A 22510-nucleotide genomic window follows, 5' to 3' on the forward strand; every position below is an offset into this window, starting at 1 on the left:
TCAACTCTTGCGCAATCTATTTATATAAAGCTTGCCCCTTATCGCACTTGCGCATCCAATTTGAAGGCAAATTCGACCAAATATCGTTTCAAATTATTTATTTCGCAAAACGCAAATAATGAATTAGTTACACCATGTGGAAAAAATACAACTAAAAAAAAACATTATATGAAATATAATGGGAGGGGTGCAACTCGAGGACTTCCCAGGAAGTTACCCATGCTAGTATTACTCTCGCACAGGCACGCTTAACTGCGGAGTTCTGATGGGATCCGATGCATTAGTCCTGGTAAGTTCGCACCCGTCAACACTTGGGCAACCTATTTATATAAAGGCTGCCCCTTATTGCACTAGCGCCTCGAATTTGAATGCAAATTCGACCATATAACGTTTTAAATTATTTATTTCGCAGAACGCAAATAACATATTAGTTACACCATGTGTAGAATATGCAACTAAAAAAACTTTATATGAAACAAAATGGGAGGGGTGCAACACGAGGACTTCCTAGGAGGTCACCCATCCTAGTACTACTCTCGCCCAAGCACGCTTATCTGCAGAGTTTTGATGGGATCCGGTGCATTAGTGCATTTATGATCGCACCCGTCAACTCTTGCGAAATCTATTCATATAAAGGCTGCCCCTTATCGCACTTGCGCCTCGAATTTGAATGCAAATTCGACCAAATATCGTTTGAAATTATTTATTTTGCAAAACGTAAATAACGAATTAGTTACACCACGTGTAGAAAATGTAACTAAAAAAACTTTATATGAAATAAATTGAGAGGGGTGCGGCACGAGGACATCTCAGGAGGTCACCCATCCTAGTACTACTCTCGCCCAAGAACGCTTAACTGTGGAGTTCTGATTGGAACAGGTGCATTAGTAACGGTATGATCGCACCCGTCAACTCTTGGGTAATCTATTTATATAAAGGCTGCCCCGTATCAAACGTGCGCCTCGAATTTGAATGCAAATTCGACCAAATATCGGTTGCAATTATTTATTTCGCAAAACGCAAATAACGATTTTTTTACACCACGTGTAGAAAATACGACTAAAAAAAACTCTATTTGAAATAAAATGGGAGGTGTGCAACACGAGGACTTCCCAAGAGGTCACCCATCCAAGTATTACTCACGCCCAAGCACGCTTAACTGCGGAGTTCTGATGGGATCCGGTGCATTAGTGCTAGTATGATCGCACCCGTCAACTCTTACGCAATCTATTCATATAAAGGTTGCCTCTTATCGCTCTTGCGCCTCGAATTTGAATCAAAATTCGTCCAAATATCGTTTCAAATTATTTCTTTCCTAAAACGCAAATAACGAATTAGTAACACCACTTGGAGAAAATGCACCTAAAAAAAACTTTATATGAAATAAAACGGGAGGGGTGCAACACGAGATTTCCCAAGAGGTCACCCATCCTAGTACTACTCTCACCCTAGCACGCTTACTTGCGGCGTTCTGATGGGATCTGGTGCGTTAGTGCTGGTATGATCGCACCCGTCAACTCTTGCGCAACCTATTTATATAAAGGCTGCCCCTTATGGCACTTACGCCTCGAATTAGAATGCAAATTCGACCATATAAGGTCTCAACTTATTTATTTCGCAAAATTCAAATAGCATATTAGTTAATCTACGTGTAGAAAATGCTACTAAAAGAAATACTTTATATGAATTAAAATGGGAGGGGTGCAACACAAGGACTTCCCAAAAGGTTACCCATCCTAGTACTATTCTCGCCGACGCACGCTTGACTGCGGAGTTCTGATGGGATCCGGTGCATTAGTACTGGTATGATCGCACCCATCAACTCTTGCGCAATCTATGTGTATAAAGGATGCCCCTTATCGTGCTTGCGCCTCGAATTTGAATGCAAATTCGACCGTAAAACGTTTCAAATTATTTATTTCGGAAAACGCAAATAACGAATTAGTTACACCATGTGGGGAAAATGCAACTAAAAAAAGTTTATATGAAATAAAATGAGAGTGGTGCAATAAGAGGACTTCCCAAGAGGTCACCCATCCTAGTTCTACTCTCGCCCAAGCACGCTTAACTGCGGAGTTTTAATAGGATCCGGTGCATTAGTGCTGGTATGATCGCACCCGTCAGCTCTTGTGGAATCTATTTATATAAAGGTTGCCCCTTATCGCCCTTGCGCCTCGAATTTGAATGTAAATTCGATCAAATAACTTTTCAAATTATTTATTTTGCAAAACACAAACAACGAATTAGTTACACCACGTGGAGAAATTGCAAGTAAAAAAAACTTTATATGAAATAAAATGGGAGCGGTGCAACACGTGGACTTCCCAGGAGGTCACCCGTCGTAGTACTACTCTCGCTCAAGCACGCTTAGCGGAGTTCTAATGGAATCCGGTGTATTAGTACTAGTATGATCGCACCCGTCAACTCTTGTGCAATCTATTTATATAAAGGCTGCCCCTTATGGCACTTGCGCCTCGAATTTGAATCAAATTCGACCATATAATGTTTCAAATTATTTATTTCGCAAAATTAAAATAACATATTAGGTAATCTTCGTGTAGAAAATGCTACTAAAAGAAATACTTTATATGAGTTAAAATGGGAGGGGTGCAACACAAGGACTTCCCAAAAGGTTACCCATCCTAGTACTCCTCTCGCCGAAGCATGCTTGACTGCGAAGTTCTGATGGGATCCGGTGCGTTAGTGCTGGTATGATCGCACTCGTCAACTCTTGCGCAATCTATGGATATAAAGGCTGCCCCTTATCACGCTTGCGCCTCAAATTTGAATGCAAATTCGACCATATAACGTTTCAAATTATTTATTTCGGAAAACGCAAATAACGAATTAGTTACACCATGTGGAGAAAATGCAACTAAAAAAACTTTATATGAAATAAAATGGGAGGGGTACAACAAGAGGACTTCCCAAGAGGTCACCCATCCTAGTTCTACTCTCGCCGAAGCACGCTTAACTGCGGAGTTTTAATAGGATCCGGTGCATTAGTGCTGGTATGATCGCACCTGTCAACTCTTGCGCAATCTATTTATATAAAGGCTGCCCCTTATCGCCCTTGCGCCTTGAATTTGAATGTAAATTAGACCAAATAGCTTTTCAAATTATTTATTTCGCAAAACGCAAATAACGAATTAGTTACACCACGTGGAGAAAATGCAAGTAAAAAAAACTTTATATGAAATAAAATGGGAGCGATGCAACACGTGGACTTCCCAGGAGGTCACCCATCATAGTACTGCTCTCGCCCAAGCACGCTTAACTGCAGAGTTCTGATGGAATTCGGTGTATTAGTACTAGTATGATTGCACCCGTCAACTCTTGTGCAATCTATTTATATTAAGGCTGCCCGTTATGGCACTTGCGCCTCGAATTTGAATGCAAATTTGACCATATAACGTTTCGAATAATTTATTTCGCAAAATTCAAATAACATATTAGTTAATCTACGTGTAGAAAATGCTACTAAAAGAAATACTTTATATGAATTAAAATGGGAGGGGTGCAACACAAGGACTTCCCAAAAGGTTGCCCATCCTAGTACTATTCTCGCCGAAGCACGCTTGACTACGGAGTTCTGATGGGATCCGGTGCGTTAGTGCTGGTATGATCGCACCCGTCAACTCTTGCGCAATCTATTCATATAAAGGCTGCCTCTTATCGCAGTTGCGCCTCGAATTTGAATGCAAATTCGACCAAATATCGTTTCATATTATTTATTTAGCATAACGCAAATAACGAATGAGTTACACCACGTGGAGAAAATGCAACTAAAAAAATATTATATGAAATAAAATTGGAGGGGTGCAACACGAGGACTTCCCAAAAGGTCACCCATCCTAGTACTACTCTCGCCCAAGCACTTAAACTGCGGAGTTCTGATGGGATCCGATGCATTAGTGCAAGTATGATCCCACCCGTCAACTCTTGTGCAAGCTATTCATATAAATGTTGCCCCTAATCGCAATTGCGCCTCGAATTTGAATGCAAATTCGACCAAATATCATTTGAAATTATTTATTTCGCAAAATGCAAATAACGAATGAGTTACACCACGTGAAGAAAATGCAATTAAAAAAATTATATGAAATAAAATGGGAGGGGTGCAACACGAGGACTTCCCAAGAGGTCACCCATCCTAGTACAACTCTCGCCCAAGCATGCTTAACTGAGGAGTTCTAACGGGATCCGGTGCATTAGTGCTGGTATGATCGCATCGATCAACTCTTGCGCAATCTATTCATATAAACGTTGCCTCTTATCGCACTTGCGCCTCGAATTTTAATGCAAATTCGACCAAATATCGATTCAAATTATTTATTTCGCAAAACGCAAATAGCGAATGAGTTACACCTTGTGAAGAAAATGCAACTAAAAAAAATTATATGAAATAAATTGGGTGGGGTGCAACACGAGGACTTCCCAGGAGGTCACCCATCCTAGTACTACTCGCCATGCACGCTTAATGGAGTTCGATCGATCCGGTGCATTAATGTGTTGTGATCGCACCACAACTCTTGCGCAACCTATTTATATAAAGGTCGCCTTTATCGCCTCTTAGCCTCAAATTTGAATGCAAATTCGACCAAATAACTTTTCAAATTATTTATTTCGCAAAACGCAAATAACGAATTAGTTACACCACGTGGAGAAATTGCAACTAAAAAAACTTTATATGAAATAAAGTGGGAGCGGTGCAACAGGTGGACTTCCCTAGAGGTCACCCATCTTAGTACTACTCTCGCCCAAGCACGCTTAACTGCAGAGTTCTGATGGAATCTAGTGTATTCGTTCTAGTATGATCGCACCCATCAACTCTTGTGCAATCTATTTATATAAAGGCCGCCCCTTATCGCACTTTTTCCTCAAATTATTTATTTCACAAAACGCAAATAACGAATTTGTTACACCACGTGGAGAAAATGCAACTAAAAAAACTTTATAAGAAAAAAACTGGGAAGGGTGCAACATGAGGACTTCCAAAGAGGTCACCCATCCTAGTACTAATCTCGCCCAAGCACGCTAAATTGCGGAGTTCTAATGAGATCCGGTACATTTGTGCTGGTATGATCGCACCTGTCAACTTTTGCGCAATCTATTTATATAAAGGCTGACCCTTATCGCACTTGCGCCTCGAATTTTAAGGCAAATTCGACCGAATATCGTTTCAAATTATTAACTTTAAAAAAACGCAAATAACGAATAAGTTACACCACGTGGAGAAAACGCAACTAAAAAAATATTATATGAAATAAAATGGTAGGGGTGCAACACGAGGACTTCCCAGGAGGTCACCCATCCTAGTACTACTCTTGCCCAAACACGCTTAACTGCGGAGTTCTGACGGGATTCGGTGCATTAGTGCTGGTTTGATCGCACCCGTCAACTCTTGCGCAATCTACTCATATAAAGGCTACCTCTTATCGCAGTTGCGACTCGAATTTGAATGCAAATTCGACCAAATATCGTTTCAAATTATTTATTTCGCATAACGTAAATAACAGATGAGTTACACGACGTGGAGAAAATGCAACTAAAAAAAATTGGATGAAATAAAATGGGAGGGGTGCAACACGAGGACTTCCAAGGAGGTCACCCATCCTAGTACTACTCTCGCCCATGCACGCTTAACAGCGGAGTTCTGATGAGATCCGGTGCATTAATGCTAGTATGATCGCACCCGTCAACTCTTGCGCAATCTATTTATATAAAGGCTGCCCCTTATCGCCCTTGCGCCTCGAATTTGAATGCAAATTCGACCAAATAACTTTTCAAATTATTTATTTCGCAAAACGCATATAACGAATTAGTTACAACACGTGGAGAAATTGCAACTAAAAAAACTTTATTTGAAATAAAATGGGAGCGGTGCAACACGTGGACTTCCGAAGAGGTCACCCATCCTAGTACTACTCTCGCCCAAGCTCGCTTAACTGAGGAGTTCTGATGGAATCCGGTGTATTAGCACTAGTATGATCGCACCCGTCAACTCTTCTACAATCTATTTATATAAAGACCGCCCCTTATCGCACTTTTGCCTCGAATTTTAATGCAAATTCTACCAAATAACGTTTCAAATTATTTATTTCGAAAAACGCAAATAACGAATTAGCTACACCACGTGGAGAAAATGCAACAAAAAAACCTTTATAAGAAATAAAATGGGAGGGGTGCAACATGAGGACTTCCAAAGAGGTCACCCATACTAGTACTAATCTCACCAAAGCACGCTAAATTGCGGAGTTCTAATGAGATCCGGTGCATTTGTTCTGGTATGATCGCACCTGTCAACTTTTGCGTAATCTATTTATATAAAGGCTGGCCCTTATCGCACTTGCGCCTCGAATTTTAATGCAAATTCGCCAAATATCGTTTCAGATTATTAATTTCGCAAAACGCAAATAACGAATGAGTTACACCATGTGTAGAAAATGCAATTAAAAAAAATTATATTAAATAAAATGGGAGGGGTGCAACACGAGGACTTCCCAGGAGGTCACCCATCCTAGTACTACTCTCGCCAAGCACGCTTTCCTTAGAGTTCTGGTGCGATCCGGTGCATTAGTGCTGGTATGATCGCATCCGTCAACTTATGCGCAATCTATTCATATAAAGGCTGCCCCTTATCGCACTTGCGCCTCGAATTTGAATGAAAATTCGACCAAATATCGTTTCAAATTAATTATTTTGGAAAACGCAAATAACGAATGAGTTACACCAAGTGGAGATAATGCAACTAAAAAAATATTATATGAACTAAAATGGGAGGGGTGCAACACGAGGACTTCCCAGGAGGTCACCCATCCTAGTACAACTCTCGCCCAAGCACGCTTGACTGTGGAGTTCTGATGGGATCCGGTGCATCAGTGATTGTATGATCGTACCCGTCAACTCATGCGCAATCTATTCATATAAAGGCTGCCCCTTATCGCACTTGCGCCTCGAATTTGAATGCAAATTCGACCAAATATCGTTTCAAATTATTTATTTTGGAAAACGCAAATAACAAATGAGTTACATTAGGTGGAGATAATGCAACCAAAAAAATATTATATGAAATAAAACGGGAGGGGTGCAACACGAGGACTTCCCAGGAGGTCACCCATCCTAGTACAACTCTCGCGTGAGCACGCTTAACTGTGGAGTTCTGATGGGATTCGGTGCATCAGTGCTGGTATGATCGCACCCGTCAACTCTTGCGCAATCTGTTCATATATAGGCTGCCTCTTATAGCACTTGCGCCTCGAATTTCAATGCAAATTCGACCAAATATCTTTTCAAATTATTTATTTCGGAAAACGCAAATAACGAATGAGCTACACCACGTGAAGAAAATGCAACTAAAAAAAATATTATGAAATAAAATGGGAGGGGTGCAACACGAGGACTTCCCAGGAGGTCACCTATCCTAGTACTACTCTCGCCCATGCACGCTTAACAGCGGAGTTCTAATGAGATCCGGTGCATTAATGCTAGTATGATCGAACCCGTTTACTCTTGCGCAATCTATTTATATAAAGGCTGCCCCTTATCGCCCTTCCGCCTCGAATTTGAATGCAAATTCGACCAAATAACTTTTCAAATTATTTATTTCGCAAAACGCATATAACGAATTAGTTACAACACGTGGAGAAATTGCAACAAAAAGAAACTTTATTTGAAATAAAATGGGAGCGGTGCAACACGTGGACTTCCGAAGAGGTCACCCATCCTAGTACTACTCTCGCCTAAGCTCGCTTAACTGAGGAGTTCTGATGGAATCCTGTGTATTAGCACTAGTATGATCGCACCCGTCAACTCTTCTGCAATCTATTTATATAAAGACCGCCCCTTATCGCACTTTTGCCTCGAATTTTAATTCAAATTCTACCAAATAACGTTTCAAATTATTTATTTCAGAAATCGCAAATAACGAATTAGCTACACCACGTGGAGAAAATGCAACTAAAAAAACTTTATGAGAAATAAAATGGGCGGGGTGCAACATGAGGACTTCCAAAGAGGTGACCCATACTAGTACTAATCTCACAAAAGCACGCTAAATTGCGGAGTTCTAATGAGATCCGGTGCATTTGTTTTGGTATGATCGCACCTGTCAACTTTTGCGTAATCTATTTATATAAAGGCTGGCCCTTATCGCACTTGCGCCTCGAATTTTAATGCAAATTCGCCAAATATCGTTTCAGATTATTAATTTCGCAAAACGCAAATAACGAATGAGTTACACCACGTGAAGAAAATGCAACTAAAAAAAACATTATATGAAATAAAATGGGAGGTTTGTAACACGAGGACTTCCCAGGAGATCACCCATCCTAGTACTACTCTCGCCCATGCACGCTTAATTCCGGAGTTCTGATGGAATCTATTCATATAAATGTTAGTATGATCGCACCCGTCAACTCTTGTGGAATCTATTCATATAAATGTTGCCCCTTATCGCAATTGCGCCTTGAATTTGAATGGAAATTCGAACAAATATCGTTTCAAATTATTTATTAAGCAAAACGCAAATAACGAATGAGTTACACCAGGTGAAGAAAATGCAACAAAAAAAATATTATATGAAATAAAATGCGAGGGGTGCAACACAAGGACTTCCCAGGAGGTCACCCATCCTAGTACAACTCTCGCCCAAGCACGCTTAACTGCGTAGTTCTGATGGGATCCGATGCATTAGTGGTTGTATGATCGTACCCGTCAACTCTTGCGCAATCTATTCATATAAAGGCTGCCCCTTATCGCACTTGCACCTCGAATTTGAATGCAAATTCGACCAAATATTGTTTCAAATTATTTATTTCGCAAAACGCAAATAACGAATGAGTTACACCAAGTGGAGAAAATGCAACTAAAAAAAATATTATATGAAATAAAATGGGAGGGGTGCAACACGAGGACTGTCCAAGAGGTCACCCATCCTAGTACTACTCTCGCCCAATCACGTTTAACTGCGAAGTTTTAATGGGATCTGGTGCATTAGTGCTTTGGTATAATCGCACTTAATCAACTCTTGCATAATCTGCTCATATAAAGGTTGCCCTTATCGCATTTGCGCTCAATTTGAATTCAAATTCACCAAATATCGTTCAAATTATTTATTTCGCATAACGCAAATAAGGAATGAATTACACCACGTGGAGAAAATGCAACAAAAAAAAACATTATATGAAATAAAATAGGAGGGGTGCAACACGAGGATTTCCCAGGAGGTCACCCATCCTAGTACTAATCTCGCCCAAGCACACTTAACTGCGGAGTTTTGATGGTATCCGATGCATTAGTGATAGTATAATCGCACCCGTCAACTCTTGTGCAATCTATTCATATAAAGGTTGCCCATTATCGCAATTGCGCCTCGAATTTGAATGCAAATTCAATAAAATATCGTTTCAAATTATTTATTTCGCAAAACGCAAATAACAAATGAGTTACACAACGTGAAGAAAATGCAACAAAAAAAATTATCTGAAATAAAATGGGAGGTGTGCAACACGAGGACTTCCCAAGAGGTCGCCCATCCTAGTATTACTCTTGCCCAAGCGCGCTTAACTGCGGCGTTTTGATGGGATCCGGTGCATTAGAGCTGGTATGATCACACCCGTCAACCCTTGCGCAATCTATTCATATAAAGGCTGCCCCTTATCGCACTTGCAACTCGAATTTTAACGCAAATTCGACCAAATATCATTTCAAATTATTTATTTCGCAAAATGCAAATAACGAATGAGTTGCACCACGGGAAGAAAATGCAACTAAAAAAATTATATGAAATAAAATAAGAGGGGTGCAACACGAGGACATCCAAGGAGGTCACCCATCCTAGTACTACTCTCGCCCAAGCACGCTTACCTGCGGAGTTCTGATGGGATCCAGTGGATTAGTGCTAGTATGATCGCACCCGTCAACTCTTGCGCAATCTATTCATATAAAGGCTGCCCCTTATCGCACTTGCACCTCGAATTTGAATGCAAATTCGACCAAATATTGGTTTAAGTTAATTATTTCGCAAAACGCAAATAACGAATGAGTTACACCACGTGGAAAAAATGCAACAAAAAAAATATTATATGAAATAAAATGGGAGGGGTGCAACACGAGGACTTCCCAAGAGGTGACCCATCCTAGTACTACTCTCGCCCAAGCACGCTTAACTGCGGAGTTCGAATGAGATCTGGTGAATTAGTGCTGGTATGATCGCACCCGTCAACTCTTGCGCAATCTATTCATTTAAAGGCTTCCCCTTATCGCACTTGCGCCTCGAATTTGAATGCAAATTCGACCAAATATTGTTTCAAATTATTTATTTCGCAAAACGCAAATAACGAATGAGTTACACCAAGTGGAGAAAATGCAACTAAAAGAAATATTATATGAAATAAAATGGGAGGGGTGCAACACGAGGACTGTCCAAGAGGTCACCCATCCTAGTACTACTCTCGCCCAATCACGTTTAACTACGAAGTTTTAATGGGATCCGGTGCATTAGTGCTGGTATAATCGCACTCGTCAACTCTTGCGCAATCTGTTCATATAAAGGTTGCCCCTTATCGCACTTGCGCCTCGAATTTGAATTCAAATTCGACCAAATATCGTTTCAAATTATTTATTTCGCATAACGCAAATAAGGAATGAATTACACCACGTGGAGAAAATGCAACAAAAAAAACATTATATGAAATAAAATAGGAGGGGTGCAACACGAGGATTTCCCAGGAGGTCACCCATCCTAGTACTACTCTCGCCAAAGCACACTTAACTGCGGAGTTTTGATGGTATCCGATGCATTAGTGCTAGTATAATCGCACCCGTCAACTCTTGTGCAATCTATTCATATAAAGGTTGCCCATTATCGCAATTGCGCCTCGAATTTGAATGCAAATTCAATAAAATATCGTTTCAAATTATTTATTTCGCAAAACGCAAATAACGAATGAGTTACACCACGTGGAAAAAATGCAACAAAAAAAATATTATATGAAATAAAATGGGAGGGGTGCAACACGAGGACTTCCCAAGAGGTGACCCATCCTAGTACTACTCTCGCCCAAGCACGCTTAACTGCAGAGTTCGAATGAGATCTGGTGAATTAGTGCTGGTATGATCGCACCCGTCAACTCTTGCGCAATCTATTCATTTAAAGTTTGCCCCTTATCGCACTTGCGCCTCGAATTTGAATGCAAATTCGACCAAATATCGTTCCAAATTATTTATTTCGCATAACGCAAATAAGGAATGAGTTACACCATGTGGAGAAAATGCAACTAAAAAAAAATATATGAAATAAAATAGGAGGGGTGCAACACGAGGACTTCCCAGGAGGTCACCCATCCTAGTACTACTCTCGCCCAAGCACGCTTAACTGCAGACTTTTGATGGTATCCGATGCATTAGTGCTAGTATAATCGCATCCGTCAACTCTTGTGCAATCTATTCATATAAAGGTTGCCCCTTATCGCAATTGTGCCTCGAATTTGAATGCAAATTCGGCCAAATATCGTTTCAAATTATTTATTTCGCAAAACGCAAATAACAAATGAGTTACACTACGTGAAGAAAATGAAACTAAAAAAAATATTATCTGAAATAAATTGGGAGGGGTGCAACACGAGGACTTCCTAAGAGGTAACCCATCCTAGTTCTACTCTCGCCCAAGCATGCTTAACTGCGAAGTTTTAATAGGATCCGGTGCATTAGTCTTTGGTATGATCACTTTGAAATCAACTCTTGCGCAATCTATTTATATAAAGGTCGCCCTTATAAGCCTTGCGCCTCGAATTTGAATTTAAATTCGACCAAATAACTTTTCAAATTATTTATTTCGCAAAACGCAAATAAGGAATTAGTTACACCACGTGGAGAAATTGCAACTAAAAAAAACTTTATATGAAATAAAATGGGAGCGGTGCAGCACGTGGACTTCCTAGGAGGTCACCCATCGTAGTACTACACTCGCCCAAGCACGCTTAACTGCGGAGTTCTGATGGAATCCGGTGTATTAGTTCTAGTATGATCGCACCCGTCAACTCTTGTGCAATCTATTTATATAAAGGCCGCCCCTTATCGCACTTTTGCCTCGAATTTGAATGCAAATTCTACCAAATAACGTTTCAAATTATTTATTTCGCAAAACGTAAATAACGAAATAGTTACACCACGTGGACAAAATGCAACTAAAAAAACTTTATAAGAAATAAAATGGGAGGGGTGCAACATGAGGACTTCAAAAGAGGTCACCCATCGTAGTACTAATCTCGCCCAAGCACGCTAAATTACGGAGTTCTAATGAGATCCGGTGCATTTGTGCTGGTATGATCGTACCCATCAACTTTTGCGCTAAATTGCGGAGTTCTAATGAGTTCTAAATTGCTGACCCTTATCGCACTTGCGCCTTGAATTTTAATGCAAATTCGACCAAATATCGTTTCAAATTATTAAATTTTCAAAACGCAAATAACGCTAAGTTACACCACGTGGAGAAAATACAACTAAAAAATATTATATGAAATTAAATGGGAGGGGTGCAACACGACGACTTCTCAGGAGGTCACCCATCCTAGTACTACTCTCGCCAAACACGCTTAATGCGGAGTTCGATTGATTCGGTGCATTAGTGCTGGTATGATCGCACCGTCAACTCTTGCACAATCTATTCATATAAAGGTCGCCTCGATCGCGATTCGCCTCGAATTTGAATGCAAATTCGACCAAATATCGTTCATATTATTTATTTCGCATAACGCAAATAACGAATGAGTTACACCACGGGGAAAATGCAACTAAAAAATATTATATGAAATAAAATGGGAGGGTGCAACACGAGGACTTCCTGGAGGTCACCCAACCTAGTACTACTCTCGTCAAGCACGCCGAATCATGGAGTTCGATGGGATCCGATGCATTAGTGCAATTATGATCGCACCCGTCAACTCTTGTGCAAGCTATTCATATAAATGTTGCCCCTTATCGCATTTGCGCCTCGAATTTGAATGCAAATTCAACCAAATATCATTTGAAATTATTTATTTAGCAAAATGCAAATAACGAATGAGTTACACCACGGGAAGAAAATGCAATTAAAAAAATTATATGAAATAAAATGGGAGGGGTGCAACACGAGGACATCCCAAGAGGTCACCCATCGTAGTACAACTCTCGCCCAAGCACGCTTAACTGAGTAGTTCTGATGGGATCCAGTGCATTAGTGCTGGTATGATCGCACCGATCAACTCTTGCGCAATCTATTGATATAAAGGCTGCCTCTTATCGCACTTGTACCTCGAATTTGAATGCAAATTCAACCAAATATCGATTCAAATTATTTATTTCGCAAAACGCAAATAACGAATGAGTTACACGTTGTGAAGAAAATGCAACTAAAAAAAATTATATGAAATAAATTGGGAGGGGTGCAACACAAGGACTTCCCAGGAGGTCACCCATCCTAGTACTACTCGCCATGGACGCTAATAATGAAGTTCGATGAGATCAGTGCAAGAATGATATTACGATCGCACCCGTCAACTCTTGCGCAATCTATTTATATAAAGGCTGCCCCTTATCGCCCTTGCGCCTCGAATTTGAATTTAAATTCGACCAAATAACTTTTCAAATTATTTATTTCGCAAAACGCAAATAAGGAATTATTTACACCACGTGGAGAAATTGCAACTAAAAAAAACTGCGGAGGTCACCCATCGTAGTACTACAGTAGCCCAAGCACGCTTGACTGCGGAGTTCTGATGGAATCCGGTGTATTAGTACTAGTACGATCGCACCCCTCAACTCTTGTGCAATCTATTTATATAAAGGCCGCCCCTTATCGCACTTTTGCCTCGAATTTGACTGCAAATTCTACCAAATAACGTTTCAAATTTTTATTTTGCAAAACGTAAATAATGAAATAGTTACACCACGTGGAGAAAATGCAACTAAAAAAACTTTATAAGAAATAAAATGGGAGGGGTGCAACATGAGGACTTTAAAAGAGGTCACCCATCGTAGTACTAATCTCGCCCAAGCACGCTAAATTGCGGAGTTCTAATTAGATCCGGTGTATTTGTGCTGGTATGATCGCACCCGTCAACTTTTGCGCAATCTATTTATATAAAGGCTAACCCTTATCGCATTTGCGCCTCGAATTTGAATGCAAATTCGACCAAATATCATTTGAAATTATTTATTTAGCAAAATGCAAATAACGAATGAGTTACACCACGGGAAGAAAATGCAATTAAAAAAATTATATGAAATAAAATGGGAGGGGTGCAACACGAGGACATCCCAAGAGGTCACCCATCCTAGTACAACTCTCGCCCAAGCACGCTTAGCTGAGTAGTTCTGATGGGATCCAGTGCATTAGTGCTGGTATGATCGCACCGATCAACTCTTGCGCAATCTATTGATATAAAGGCTGCCTCTTATCGCACTTGTACCTCGAATTTGAATGCAAATTCAACCAAATATCGATTCAAATTATTTATTTCGCAAAACGCAAATAACGAATGAGTTACACGTTGTGAAGAAAATGCAACTAAAAAAAATTATATGAAATAAATTGGGAGGGGTGCAACAGGAGGACTTCCCAGGAGGTCACCCATCCTAGTACTACTCTCCCCCATGGACGCTAATAATGAGTTCGATGAGATCCAGTGCAAGATGTCATTACGATCGCATCTGGCCAACTCTTGCGCAATCTATTTATATAAAGGCTGCCCCTTATCGCCCTTACGCCTCGAATTTGAAATTAAATTCGACCAAATAACTTTTCAAATTATTTATTTCGCAAAACACAAATAAGGAATTATTTACACCACGTGGAGAAATTGCAACTAAAAAAAACTGCGGAGGTCACCCATCGTAGTACTACACTAGCCCAAGCACGCTTAACTACGGAGTTCTGATGGAATCCGGTGTATTAGTACTAGTACGATCGCACCCGTCAACTCTTGTGCAATCTATTTATATAAAGGCCGCCCCTTATCGCACTTTTGCCTCGAATTTGACTGCAAATTCTACCAAATAACGTTTCAAATTTTTATTTCGCAAAACGTAAATAATGAAATAGTTACACCACGTGGAGAAAATGCAACTAAAAAAACTTTATAAGAAATAAAATGGGAGGGGTGCAACATGAGGACTTCAAAAGAGGTCACCCATCGTAGTACTAATCTCGCCCAAGCACGCTAAATTGCGGAGTTCTAATTAGATTCGGTGTATTTGTGCTGGTATGATCGCACCCGTCAACTTTTGCGCAATCTATTTATATAAAGGCTAACCCTTATCGCACTTGCGCCTTGAATTTTAATGCAAATTCGACCAAATATCGTTTCAAATTATTAAATTTTGAAAACGCAAATAACGAATGAGTTACGCCACGTGGAGAAAACGCAACTAAAAAAATATTATATGAAATAAACTGGGAGGGGTGCAACACGAGGACTTCTCAGGAGGTCACCCATCCTACTACTCTCGCCCAAACACGCTTAACTGCGGAGTTCTGATGAGATTCGGTGCATTAGTGCTGGTATGATCGCACCCGTCAACTCTTGCACAATCTATTCATATAAAGGCTAGCTCTTATCGCAGTTGCACCTCGAATTTGAATGCAAATTCGACCAAATATCGTTTCATATTATTTATTTCGCATAACGCAAATAACGAATGAGTTACACCACGTGGGGAAAGTGCAACTAAAAAAATATTATATGAAATAAAATGGGAGGGGTGTAACACGAGGACTTCCCAGGAGGTCACCCATCCTAGTACTACTCTAGCCCAAGCACGCTGAACTGCGGAGTTCTGATGGGATCCGATGCATTAGTGCAAGTATGATCGCACCCGTCAACTCTTGTGCAAGCTATTCGTATAAATGTTACCCCTTATTGCATTTGCGCCTCGAATTTGAATGCAAATTCGACCAAATATCATTTAAAATTATTTATTTCGCAAAACACAAATAACGAATGAGTTACACGTTGTGATGAAAATGCAACTAAAAAAAATTATATGAAATAAATTGGGAGGGGTGCAACACGAGGACTTCCCAGGAGGTCACCCATCCTAGTACTACTCGCCATGGACGCTAAAATGAGTTCGATGAGATCCGGTGCATTAATGTCATATGATCGCACCCGCCAACTCTTGCGCAATCTATTTATATAAAGGCTGCCCCTTATCGCCCTTGCATCTCGAATTTGAATTTAAATTCGACCAAATAACTTTTCAAATTAGTTATTTCGCAAAACGCAAATAACGAATTAGTTTCACCACGTGGAGAAATTGCAACTAAAAAAAACTTTATATGAAATAAAATGGGAGACGTGCAACACGTGGACTTCCCAAGAGGTCACCCATCTTAGTATTACTCTTGCCCAAGCATGGTTAACTACAAAGTTCTGATGGAATCTGGTGTTTTAGTACTAGTATGATCGCACCCGTCAACTCGTGTGCAATTTATTTATATAAAGGCCGCCCCTTATCGGACTTTTGCCTCGAATTTGAATGCAAATTCTAACAAATAACGTTTCAAATTATTTATTTCACAAAATGCAAATAACGAATTTGTTACACCACGTAGAGAAAATGCAACTAAAAAAACTTTATAAGAAATAAAATGGGAAGGGTGCAACATTAGGACTTCCAAAGAGGTGACCCATCCTAATACTACTCTCGCCCATGGACGCTAATAAAGGAGTTCGATGAGATGCAGTGCAAGAATGTCATACGATCGCACCCGTCAACTCTTGCGCAATCTATTTATATAAAGGCTGCCCCTTATCGCCCTTGCGCCTCGAATTTGAATTTAAATTCGACCAAATAACTTTTCAAATTATTTATTTCGCAAAACGCAAAATAAGGAATTAGTTACACCACGTGGAGAAATTGCAACTAAAAAAAACTTTATATGAAATCAAATGGGAGCGGTGCAACACGTGGACTTCCTAGGAGGTCACCCATCGTAGTACTACACTCGCCAAGCACGCTTAATCGGAGTTCGATGGAATCCGTGTATTAGTACTAGTATGATCGCACCGTCAACTCTTGTGCAATCTATTTATATAAAGGCCGCCTTTATCGCCCTTTTGCCTCAATTTGAATGCAAATTCTACCAAATAACGTTTCAAATTATTTATTTCGCAAAACGTAAATAACGAAATAGTTACACCACGTGGAGAAAATGCAACTAAAAAAACTTTATAAGAAATAAAATGGGAGGGGTGCAACATGAGGACTTCAAAATAGGTCACCCATCGTAGTACTAATCTCGCCCAAGCACGCTAAATTGCGGAGTTCTAATCAAATCCGGTGCATTTGTGCTGGTATGATCGCACCCGTCAACTTTTGCGCAATCTATTTATATAAAGGCTGACCCTTATCGCACTTGCACCTTGAATTTTAATGCAAATTCGACCAAATATCGTTTCAAATTACTAAATTTTCAAAACGCAAATAACGAATGAGTTACACCACGTGGAGAAAACGCAACTAAAAAAATATTATATGAAATAAAATGGGAGGGGTGCAACACGAGGACTTCTCAGGAGGTCACCCATCCTAGTACTACTCTCGCCCAAACACGCTTAATCATGAGTTTTGATTGGATTCGTGCATTAGTCTTTGGTATGATCGCACCCGTCAACTCTTGCACAATCTATTCATATAAAGGCTACCTCTTATCGCAGTTGCGCCTCGAATTTGAATGCAAATTCGACCAAATATCGTTTCATAGTATTTAGTTTGCATAACGCAAATAACGAATGAGTTACACCACGTGGGGAAAATGCAACTAAAAAAATATTATATGAAATAAAATGGGAGGGTCCAACACGAGGACTTCCTGTGAGGTCACCCAACCTAGTACTACTCTCCAAGCACTTATTTGAATCATGGAGTTCGATGGGATCCGATGCATTAGTGCAATTATGATCACACCCGTCAACTCTTGTGCAAGCTATTCATATAAATGTTGCCCCTTATCGCATTTGCGCCTCGAATTTGAATGCAAATTCAACCAAATATCATTGCAAATTATTTATTTCGCAAAATGAAAATAACGAAAGAGTTACACCACGTGAAGAAAATGTAATTAAAAAAATTATATGAAATAAAATGGGAGGGGTGCAACACGAGGACATCCCAAGAGGCCACCCATCCTAGTACAACTCTCGCCCAAGCACGCTTAACTGAGGAGTTCTGATGGGATCCACTGCATTAGTGCTGGTATGATCGCACCGATCAACTCTTGCGCAATCTATTCATATAAATGCTGCCTCTTATCGCACTTGTGCCTCAAATTTTAATGCAAATTAGACCAAATATCGATTCAAATTATTTATTTCGCAAAACGCAAATAACGAATGAGTTACACGTTGTGAAGAAAATGCAACTAAAAAAAATTATATGAAATAAATTGGGAGGGTTGCAACACGAGGACTTCCCAGGAGGTCACCCATCCTAGTACTACTGTCGCCCATGGACGCTTAACAGTGGAGTTCTGATGAGATCTGGTGCAGTAATGCTGTTACGATCGCACCCGTCAACTCTTGCGCAATCTATTTATATAAATACTGCCCCTTATCGCCCTTGCGCCTCGAATTTGAATTTAAATTCGACCAAATAACTTTTCAAATTATTTATTTCGCAAAATGCAAATAAGGAATTAGTTACACCACGAGGAGAAATTGCAACTAAAAAAAACTTTATATGAAATAAAATGGGATGGTGCAACACGTGGACTTCCTAGGAGGTCACCCATCGTAGTACTACACTCGCCCAAGCACGCTTAAATGCGGAGTTCCGATGGAATCCGGTGTATTAGTACTAGTAGGATCGCACCCGTCAACTCTTGTGCAATCTATTTGTATAAAGCCCGCCCCTTATCGCACTTTTGCCTCGAATTTGAATGCAAATTCTACCAAATAACGTTTCAAATTATTTATTTCGCAAAACGTAAATAACAAAATAGTTACACCACGTGGAGAAAATGCAACTAAAAAAACTTTATAAGAAATAAAATGGGAGGGGTGCAACATGAGGAATTCAAAAGAGGTCACCCATCGTAGTACTAATCTCGCCCAAGCACGCTAAATTACGGAGTTCTAATTAGATCCGGTGCATTTGTGCTGGTATGATCGCACCTGTCAACTTTTGCGCAATCTATTTATATAAAGGCTGACCCTTATCCCACTTGCGCCTTGAATTTTAATGCAAATTTGACCAAATATCGTTTCAAATTATTAAATTTTCAAAACGCAAATAACGAATGAGTTACACCACGTGGAGAAAACACAACTAAAAAAATATTATATGAAATAAACTTGGAGGGGTGCAACACGAGGACTTCTCAGGAGGTCACCCATCCTAGTACTACTCTCGCCCAAACAGGCTTAACTGCGGATTTCTGATGGGATTCAGTGCATTAGTGCTGGTATGATCACACCCGTCAACTCTTGAACAATCTATTCATATAAAGGCTACCTCTTATTGCAGTTGCGGCTCGAATTTGAATGCAAATTCGACCAAATATCGTTTCATATTATTTATTTCGCATAACGCAAATAACGAATGAGTTACACCACGTGGGGAAAATGCAACTAAAAAAATATTATATGAAATAAAATGGGAGGGGTGCAACACGAGGACTTCCCAGGAGGTCACCCAACCTAGTACTACTCGCCAAGCACGCCGAATCATGGAGTTCTGATGGGATCCGATGCATTAGTGCAATTATGATCACACCCGTCAACTCTTGTGCAAGCTATTCATATAAATGTTGCCCCTTATCGCATTTGCGCCTCGAATTTGAATGCAAATTCGACCAAATATCATTGCAAATTATTTATTTCGCAAAATGCAAATAACGAATGAGTTACACCACGGGAAGAAAATGCAATTAAAAAAATTATATGAAATAAAATGGAAGAGGTGCAACACGAGGACTTCCCAAGAGGTCACCCATCCTAGTACAACTCTCGCCCAAGCACGCTTAACTGAGGAGTTCTGATGGGATCCAGTGCATTAGTTCTGGTATGATCGCACCGATCAACTCTTGCGCAATCTATTCATATAAAGGCTGCTTCTTATCGCACTTGTGCCTCGAATTTAATGCAAATTCAACCAAATATCGATTCAAATTATTTATTTCGGAAAACGCAAATAACGAATGAGTTACACGTTGTGAAGAAAATGCAACTAAAAAAATTATATGAAATAAATTGGGAGGGGTGCAACACGAGGACTTCCCAGGAGGTCACCCATCCTAGTACTACTCTCGCCCATGGACGCTTAACAGCGGAGTTCAGATGAGATCTGGTGCATTAATGCTGTTATGATCGCACCCGCCAACTCTTGCGCAATCTATTTATATAAAGGCTGCCCCTTATCGCCCTTGCGCCTCGAATTTGAATGCAAATTCGACCAAATAACTTTTCAAATTATTTATTTCGCAAAACGCAAATAAGGAATGAGTTACACCATGTGGAGAAAATGCAACTAAAAAAAAACATTATATGAAATAAAATAGGAGGGGTGCAACACGAGGACTTGCCAAGAGGTCACCCATCCTAGTTCTACTCTCTCCCAAGCATGCCTAACTACGAAGTTTCAATAGGATCCGGTGCATTAGTGCTGGTATGATTGCACCCGTCAACCCTTGTGCAATCTATTTATATAAAGGCTGCCCCTTATCGCCCTTGTGCCTCGAATTTGAATTTAAATTCGACAAAATAACTTTTCAAATTAGTTATTTCGCAAAACGCAAATAAGGAATTAGTTACACCACGTGGAGAAATTGCAACTAAAAAAACTTTATATGAAATAAAATGGGAGCGGTGCAACACGTGGACTTCCTAGGAGGTCACCCATCGTAGTACTACACTCGCCCAAGCACGCTTAACTGCGGAGTTCTGATGGAATCCGGTGTATTAGTACTAGTATGATCGCACCCGTCAACTCTTGTGCAATCTATTTATACAAAGGCCGCCCCTTATCGCACTTTTGCCTCGAATTTGAATGCAAATTCTACCAAACAACGTTTCAAATTATTTATTTCGCAAAACGTAAATAACGAAATAGTTACACCACGTGGAGAAAATGCAACTAAAAAAACTTTATAAGAAATAAAATGGGAGGGGTGCAACATGAGGACTTCAAAAGAGGTCACCCATCGTAGTACTAATCTCGCCTAAGCACGCTTAAATTATGGAGTTCTAATCGATCCGGTGCATTTGTGCCGGTATGATCGCTTGCAAATCAACTTTTACGCAATCTATTTATATAAAGGCTGACCCTTATCGCACTTGCGCCTTGAATTTTAATGCAAATTCGACCAAATATCGTTTCAAATTATTAAATTTTCAAAGCGCAAATAACGAATGAGTTACACCACGTGGAGAAAACGCAACTAAAAAAATATTATATGAAATAAAATGGGAGGGGTGCAACACGAGGACTTCTCAGGAGGTCACCCATCCTAGTACTACTCTCGCCCAAACACGCTTAATGCGGAGTTCGATTGATTCGTGCATTAGTGCCGGTATGATCGCACCGCCAACTCTTGCACAATCTATTCATATAAAGGTCGCCTTATCGCGATTCGCCTCGAATTTGAATGCAAATTCGACCAAATATCGTTTCATAGTATTTATTTCACATAACTCAAATAACGATTGAGTTACACCACGTGGGGAAAATGCAACTAAAAAATATTATATGAAATAAAATGGGAGGGGTGCTACACGAGGATTTCCCAGGAGGTTACCCAACCTAGTACTACTCTCGCTGAAGCACGCTGAACTGCGGAGTTCTGATGGGATCCAATGCATTAGTGCAATTATGATCGCACCCGTCAACTCTTGTGCAAGCTATTCATATAAATGTTGCCCCTTATCGCATTTGCGCCTCGAATTTGAATGCAAATTCGACCAAATATCATTTCAAATTATTTATTTTGCAAAATGCCAATAACGAATGAGTTACACCACGGGAAGAAAATGCAATTAAAAAAATTATATGAAATAAAATGGGAGAGGTGCAACACGAGGACTTCCCAAGAGGTCACCCATTCTAGTACAACTCTCGCCCAAGCACGCTTAACTGAGGAGTTCTGATGGGATCCAGTGCATTAGTGCTGGTATGATCGCACCGATCAACTCTTGTGCAATCTATTGAATTTAAATTCGACAAAATAACTTTTCAAATTAGTTATTTCGCAAAACGCAAATAAGGAATTAGTTACACCACGTGGAGAAATTGCAACTAAAAAAACTTTATATGAAATAAAATGGGAGCGGTGCAACACGTGGACTTCCTAGGAGGTCACCCATCGTAGTACTACACTCGCCCAAGCACGCTTAACTGCGGAGTTCTGATGGAATCCGGTGTATTAGTACTAGTATGATCGCACCCGTCAACTCTTGTGCAATCTATTTATACAAAGGTCGCCCTTTATCGCACTTTTGCCTCAATTTGAATGCAAATTCTACCAAATAACGCT

General features: G+C 40.0%; 38 non-coding genes and 26 pseudogenes across 38 annotated transcripts; all 64 read right to left on the reverse strand.

Moving 5' to 3' along the window:
- Window positions 1–184: 184 nt before the first annotated feature.
- Window positions 185–303, reverse strand: LOC128033256 (5S ribosomal RNA; annotated as a pseudogene).
- Window positions 304–486: 183 nt separating this feature from the next.
- LOC128033130 (5S ribosomal RNA) lies at window positions 487–605 on the reverse strand. Its single transcript, XR_008189465.1, has one exon. It is a non-coding gene; the product is annotated as a 5S ribosomal RNA (ribosomal RNA).
- Window positions 606–788: 183 nt separating this feature from the next.
- Window positions 789–907, reverse strand: LOC128033258 (5S ribosomal RNA; annotated as a pseudogene).
- Window positions 908–1091: 184 nt separating this feature from the next.
- Window positions 1092–1210, reverse strand: LOC128033462 (5S ribosomal RNA). Its single transcript, XR_008189549.1, has one exon. It is a non-coding gene; the product is annotated as a 5S ribosomal RNA (ribosomal RNA).
- A 184-nt stretch (window positions 1211–1394) lies between these two features.
- On the reverse strand, window positions 1395–1512 carry LOC128033075 (5S ribosomal RNA). Its single transcript, XR_008189410.1, has one exon. It is a non-coding gene; the product is annotated as a 5S ribosomal RNA (ribosomal RNA).
- Window positions 1513–1698: 186 nt separating this feature from the next.
- LOC128033057 (5S ribosomal RNA) lies at window positions 1699–1817 on the reverse strand. The gene has a single exon (XR_008189393.1). It is a non-coding gene; the product is annotated as a 5S ribosomal RNA (ribosomal RNA).
- Window positions 1818–2000: 183 nt separating this feature from the next.
- Window positions 2001–2119, reverse strand: LOC128033151 (5S ribosomal RNA). The gene has a single exon (XR_008189485.1). It is a non-coding gene; the product is annotated as a 5S ribosomal RNA (ribosomal RNA).
- A 184-nt stretch (window positions 2120–2303) lies between these two features.
- LOC128033319 (5S ribosomal RNA) lies at window positions 2304–2419 on the reverse strand (annotated as a pseudogene).
- Window positions 2420–2604: 185 nt separating this feature from the next.
- Window positions 2605–2723, reverse strand: LOC128033146 (5S ribosomal RNA). The gene has a single exon (XR_008189481.1). It is a non-coding gene; the product is annotated as a 5S ribosomal RNA (ribosomal RNA).
- A 183-nt stretch (window positions 2724–2906) lies between these two features.
- Window positions 2907–3025, reverse strand: LOC128033287 (5S ribosomal RNA; annotated as a pseudogene).
- A 184-nt stretch (window positions 3026–3209) lies between these two features.
- On the reverse strand, window positions 3210–3328 carry LOC128033105 (5S ribosomal RNA). Its single transcript, XR_008189441.1, has one exon. It is a non-coding gene; the product is annotated as a 5S ribosomal RNA (ribosomal RNA).
- A 186-nt stretch (window positions 3329–3514) lies between these two features.
- On the reverse strand, window positions 3515–3633 carry LOC128033032 (5S ribosomal RNA). Its single transcript, XR_008189367.1, has one exon. It is a non-coding gene; the product is annotated as a 5S ribosomal RNA (ribosomal RNA).
- Window positions 3634–3816: 183 nt separating this feature from the next.
- Window positions 3817–3934, reverse strand: LOC128033118 (5S ribosomal RNA). The gene has a single exon (XR_008189453.1). It is a non-coding gene; the product is annotated as a 5S ribosomal RNA (ribosomal RNA).
- A 181-nt stretch (window positions 3935–4115) lies between these two features.
- On the reverse strand, window positions 4116–4234 carry LOC128033065 (5S ribosomal RNA). Its single transcript, XR_008189400.1, has one exon. It is a non-coding gene; the product is annotated as a 5S ribosomal RNA (ribosomal RNA).
- A 472-nt stretch (window positions 4235–4706) lies between these two features.
- LOC128033129 (5S ribosomal RNA) lies at window positions 4707–4825 on the reverse strand. Its single transcript, XR_008189464.1, has one exon. It is a non-coding gene; the product is annotated as a 5S ribosomal RNA (ribosomal RNA).
- Window positions 4826–4974: 149 nt separating this feature from the next.
- On the reverse strand, window positions 4975–5093 carry LOC128033112 (5S ribosomal RNA). The gene has a single exon (XR_008189448.1). It is a non-coding gene; the product is annotated as a 5S ribosomal RNA (ribosomal RNA).
- Window positions 5094–5277: 184 nt separating this feature from the next.
- Window positions 5278–5396, reverse strand: LOC128032887 (5S ribosomal RNA). The gene has a single exon (XR_008189228.1). It is a non-coding gene; the product is annotated as a 5S ribosomal RNA (ribosomal RNA).
- A 182-nt stretch (window positions 5397–5578) lies between these two features.
- On the reverse strand, window positions 5579–5697 carry LOC128032836 (5S ribosomal RNA). Its single transcript, XR_008189176.1, has one exon. It is a non-coding gene; the product is annotated as a 5S ribosomal RNA (ribosomal RNA).
- Window positions 5698–5880: 183 nt separating this feature from the next.
- Window positions 5881–5999, reverse strand: LOC128033116 (5S ribosomal RNA). The gene has a single exon (XR_008189452.1). It is a non-coding gene; the product is annotated as a 5S ribosomal RNA (ribosomal RNA).
- Window positions 6000–6182: 183 nt separating this feature from the next.
- LOC128033265 (5S ribosomal RNA) lies at window positions 6183–6301 on the reverse strand (annotated as a pseudogene).
- A 181-nt stretch (window positions 6302–6482) lies between these two features.
- Window positions 6483–6599, reverse strand: LOC128033297 (5S ribosomal RNA; annotated as a pseudogene).
- A 183-nt stretch (window positions 6600–6782) lies between these two features.
- On the reverse strand, window positions 6783–6901 carry LOC128033111 (5S ribosomal RNA). Its single transcript, XR_008189447.1, has one exon. It is a non-coding gene; the product is annotated as a 5S ribosomal RNA (ribosomal RNA).
- Window positions 6902–7084: 183 nt separating this feature from the next.
- On the reverse strand, window positions 7085–7203 carry LOC128033086 (5S ribosomal RNA). Its single transcript, XR_008189421.1, has one exon. It is a non-coding gene; the product is annotated as a 5S ribosomal RNA (ribosomal RNA).
- Window positions 7204–7385: 182 nt separating this feature from the next.
- LOC128033089 (5S ribosomal RNA) lies at window positions 7386–7504 on the reverse strand. Its single transcript, XR_008189425.1, has one exon. It is a non-coding gene; the product is annotated as a 5S ribosomal RNA (ribosomal RNA).
- Window positions 7505–7688: 184 nt separating this feature from the next.
- On the reverse strand, window positions 7689–7807 carry LOC128033060 (5S ribosomal RNA). Its single transcript, XR_008189396.1, has one exon. It is a non-coding gene; the product is annotated as a 5S ribosomal RNA (ribosomal RNA).
- Window positions 7808–7990: 183 nt separating this feature from the next.
- Window positions 7991–8109, reverse strand: LOC128033464 (5S ribosomal RNA; annotated as a pseudogene).
- Window positions 8110–8292: 183 nt separating this feature from the next.
- LOC128033434 (5S ribosomal RNA) lies at window positions 8293–8412 on the reverse strand (annotated as a pseudogene).
- Window positions 8413–8595: 183 nt separating this feature from the next.
- On the reverse strand, window positions 8596–8714 carry LOC128033182 (5S ribosomal RNA; annotated as a pseudogene).
- A 184-nt stretch (window positions 8715–8898) lies between these two features.
- On the reverse strand, window positions 8899–9019 carry LOC128033393 (5S ribosomal RNA; annotated as a pseudogene).
- A 180-nt stretch (window positions 9020–9199) lies between these two features.
- LOC128033108 (5S ribosomal RNA) lies at window positions 9200–9318 on the reverse strand. The gene has a single exon (XR_008189443.1). It is a non-coding gene; the product is annotated as a 5S ribosomal RNA (ribosomal RNA).
- Window positions 9319–9499: 181 nt separating this feature from the next.
- LOC128033165 (5S ribosomal RNA) lies at window positions 9500–9618 on the reverse strand (annotated as a pseudogene).
- A 181-nt stretch (window positions 9619–9799) lies between these two features.
- Window positions 9800–9918, reverse strand: LOC128032831 (5S ribosomal RNA). The gene has a single exon (XR_008189172.1). It is a non-coding gene; the product is annotated as a 5S ribosomal RNA (ribosomal RNA).
- A 183-nt stretch (window positions 9919–10101) lies between these two features.
- On the reverse strand, window positions 10102–10220 carry LOC128033450 (5S ribosomal RNA). Its single transcript, XR_008189547.1, has one exon. It is a non-coding gene; the product is annotated as a 5S ribosomal RNA (ribosomal RNA).
- Window positions 10221–10404: 184 nt separating this feature from the next.
- Window positions 10405–10523, reverse strand: LOC128033185 (5S ribosomal RNA; annotated as a pseudogene).
- A 183-nt stretch (window positions 10524–10706) lies between these two features.
- LOC128033056 (5S ribosomal RNA) lies at window positions 10707–10825 on the reverse strand. The gene has a single exon (XR_008189391.1). It is a non-coding gene; the product is annotated as a 5S ribosomal RNA (ribosomal RNA).
- A 183-nt stretch (window positions 10826–11008) lies between these two features.
- Window positions 11009–11127, reverse strand: LOC128033254 (5S ribosomal RNA). The gene has a single exon (XR_008189512.1). It is a non-coding gene; the product is annotated as a 5S ribosomal RNA (ribosomal RNA).
- Window positions 11128–11309: 182 nt separating this feature from the next.
- LOC128033142 (5S ribosomal RNA) lies at window positions 11310–11428 on the reverse strand. Its single transcript, XR_008189477.1, has one exon. It is a non-coding gene; the product is annotated as a 5S ribosomal RNA (ribosomal RNA).
- A 489-nt stretch (window positions 11429–11917) lies between these two features.
- Window positions 11918–12036, reverse strand: LOC128033077 (5S ribosomal RNA). Its single transcript, XR_008189412.1, has one exon. It is a non-coding gene; the product is annotated as a 5S ribosomal RNA (ribosomal RNA).
- Window positions 12037–12219: 183 nt separating this feature from the next.
- LOC128033215 (5S ribosomal RNA) lies at window positions 12220–12338 on the reverse strand (annotated as a pseudogene).
- Window positions 12339–13120: 782 nt separating this feature from the next.
- Window positions 13121–13239, reverse strand: LOC128033102 (5S ribosomal RNA). Its single transcript, XR_008189438.1, has one exon. It is a non-coding gene; the product is annotated as a 5S ribosomal RNA (ribosomal RNA).
- Window positions 13240–13977: 738 nt separating this feature from the next.
- On the reverse strand, window positions 13978–14096 carry LOC128033284 (5S ribosomal RNA; annotated as a pseudogene).
- A 181-nt stretch (window positions 14097–14277) lies between these two features.
- On the reverse strand, window positions 14278–14396 carry LOC128033098 (5S ribosomal RNA). The gene has a single exon (XR_008189433.1). It is a non-coding gene; the product is annotated as a 5S ribosomal RNA (ribosomal RNA).
- A 441-nt stretch (window positions 14397–14837) lies between these two features.
- LOC128033478 (5S ribosomal RNA) lies at window positions 14838–14955 on the reverse strand (annotated as a pseudogene).
- Window positions 14956–15137: 182 nt separating this feature from the next.
- Window positions 15138–15256, reverse strand: LOC128033309 (5S ribosomal RNA; annotated as a pseudogene).
- A 183-nt stretch (window positions 15257–15439) lies between these two features.
- Window positions 15440–15555, reverse strand: LOC128033076 (5S ribosomal RNA). The gene has a single exon (XR_008189411.1). It is a non-coding gene; the product is annotated as a 5S ribosomal RNA (ribosomal RNA).
- A 183-nt stretch (window positions 15556–15738) lies between these two features.
- LOC128033059 (5S ribosomal RNA) lies at window positions 15739–15857 on the reverse strand. The gene has a single exon (XR_008189395.1). It is a non-coding gene; the product is annotated as a 5S ribosomal RNA (ribosomal RNA).
- Window positions 15858–16334: 477 nt separating this feature from the next.
- Window positions 16335–16453, reverse strand: LOC128033220 (5S ribosomal RNA; annotated as a pseudogene).
- Window positions 16454–16937: 484 nt separating this feature from the next.
- On the reverse strand, window positions 16938–17051 carry LOC128033380 (5S ribosomal RNA; annotated as a pseudogene).
- Window positions 17052–17231: 180 nt separating this feature from the next.
- On the reverse strand, window positions 17232–17350 carry LOC128033300 (5S ribosomal RNA; annotated as a pseudogene).
- Window positions 17351–17533: 183 nt separating this feature from the next.
- LOC128033399 (5S ribosomal RNA) lies at window positions 17534–17651 on the reverse strand (annotated as a pseudogene).
- Window positions 17652–18132: 481 nt separating this feature from the next.
- Window positions 18133–18251, reverse strand: LOC128033097 (5S ribosomal RNA). Its single transcript, XR_008189432.1, has one exon. It is a non-coding gene; the product is annotated as a 5S ribosomal RNA (ribosomal RNA).
- Window positions 18252–18433: 182 nt separating this feature from the next.
- Window positions 18434–18552, reverse strand: LOC128033342 (5S ribosomal RNA; annotated as a pseudogene).
- Window positions 18553–18735: 183 nt separating this feature from the next.
- LOC128033147 (5S ribosomal RNA) lies at window positions 18736–18854 on the reverse strand. Its single transcript, XR_008189482.1, has one exon. It is a non-coding gene; the product is annotated as a 5S ribosomal RNA (ribosomal RNA).
- Window positions 18855–19037: 183 nt separating this feature from the next.
- On the reverse strand, window positions 19038–19156 carry LOC128033264 (5S ribosomal RNA; annotated as a pseudogene).
- Window positions 19157–19339: 183 nt separating this feature from the next.
- On the reverse strand, window positions 19340–19458 carry LOC128033082 (5S ribosomal RNA). The gene has a single exon (XR_008189418.1). It is a non-coding gene; the product is annotated as a 5S ribosomal RNA (ribosomal RNA).
- Window positions 19459–19641: 183 nt separating this feature from the next.
- LOC128033477 (5S ribosomal RNA) lies at window positions 19642–19757 on the reverse strand (annotated as a pseudogene).
- A 181-nt stretch (window positions 19758–19938) lies between these two features.
- LOC128032841 (5S ribosomal RNA) lies at window positions 19939–20057 on the reverse strand. The gene has a single exon (XR_008189182.1). It is a non-coding gene; the product is annotated as a 5S ribosomal RNA (ribosomal RNA).
- A 180-nt stretch (window positions 20058–20237) lies between these two features.
- On the reverse strand, window positions 20238–20356 carry LOC128033083 (5S ribosomal RNA). Its single transcript, XR_008189419.1, has one exon. It is a non-coding gene; the product is annotated as a 5S ribosomal RNA (ribosomal RNA).
- A 185-nt stretch (window positions 20357–20541) lies between these two features.
- Window positions 20542–20660, reverse strand: LOC128033423 (5S ribosomal RNA; annotated as a pseudogene).
- Window positions 20661–20843: 183 nt separating this feature from the next.
- LOC128032985 (5S ribosomal RNA) lies at window positions 20844–20962 on the reverse strand. The gene has a single exon (XR_008189322.1). It is a non-coding gene; the product is annotated as a 5S ribosomal RNA (ribosomal RNA).
- A 487-nt stretch (window positions 20963–21449) lies between these two features.
- Window positions 21450–21564, reverse strand: LOC128033395 (5S ribosomal RNA; annotated as a pseudogene).
- Window positions 21565–21742: 178 nt separating this feature from the next.
- Window positions 21743–21861, reverse strand: LOC128033188 (5S ribosomal RNA; annotated as a pseudogene).
- Window positions 21862–22042: 181 nt separating this feature from the next.
- LOC128032823 (5S ribosomal RNA) lies at window positions 22043–22161 on the reverse strand. The gene has a single exon (XR_008189164.1). It is a non-coding gene; the product is annotated as a 5S ribosomal RNA (ribosomal RNA).
- Window positions 22162–22303: 142 nt separating this feature from the next.
- Window positions 22304–22422, reverse strand: LOC128032997 (5S ribosomal RNA). The gene has a single exon (XR_008189333.1). It is a non-coding gene; the product is annotated as a 5S ribosomal RNA (ribosomal RNA).
- Window positions 22423–22510: the final 88 nt, after the last annotated feature.

The sequence above is a fragment of the Gossypium raimondii genome, chromosome 9 (assembly GCF_025698545.1).
Source record: "Gossypium raimondii isolate GPD5lz chromosome 9, ASM2569854v1, whole genome shotgun sequence".
Classification (NCBI taxonomy): Eukaryota; Viridiplantae; Streptophyta; class Magnoliopsida; order Malvales; family Malvaceae; genus Gossypium; species Gossypium raimondii.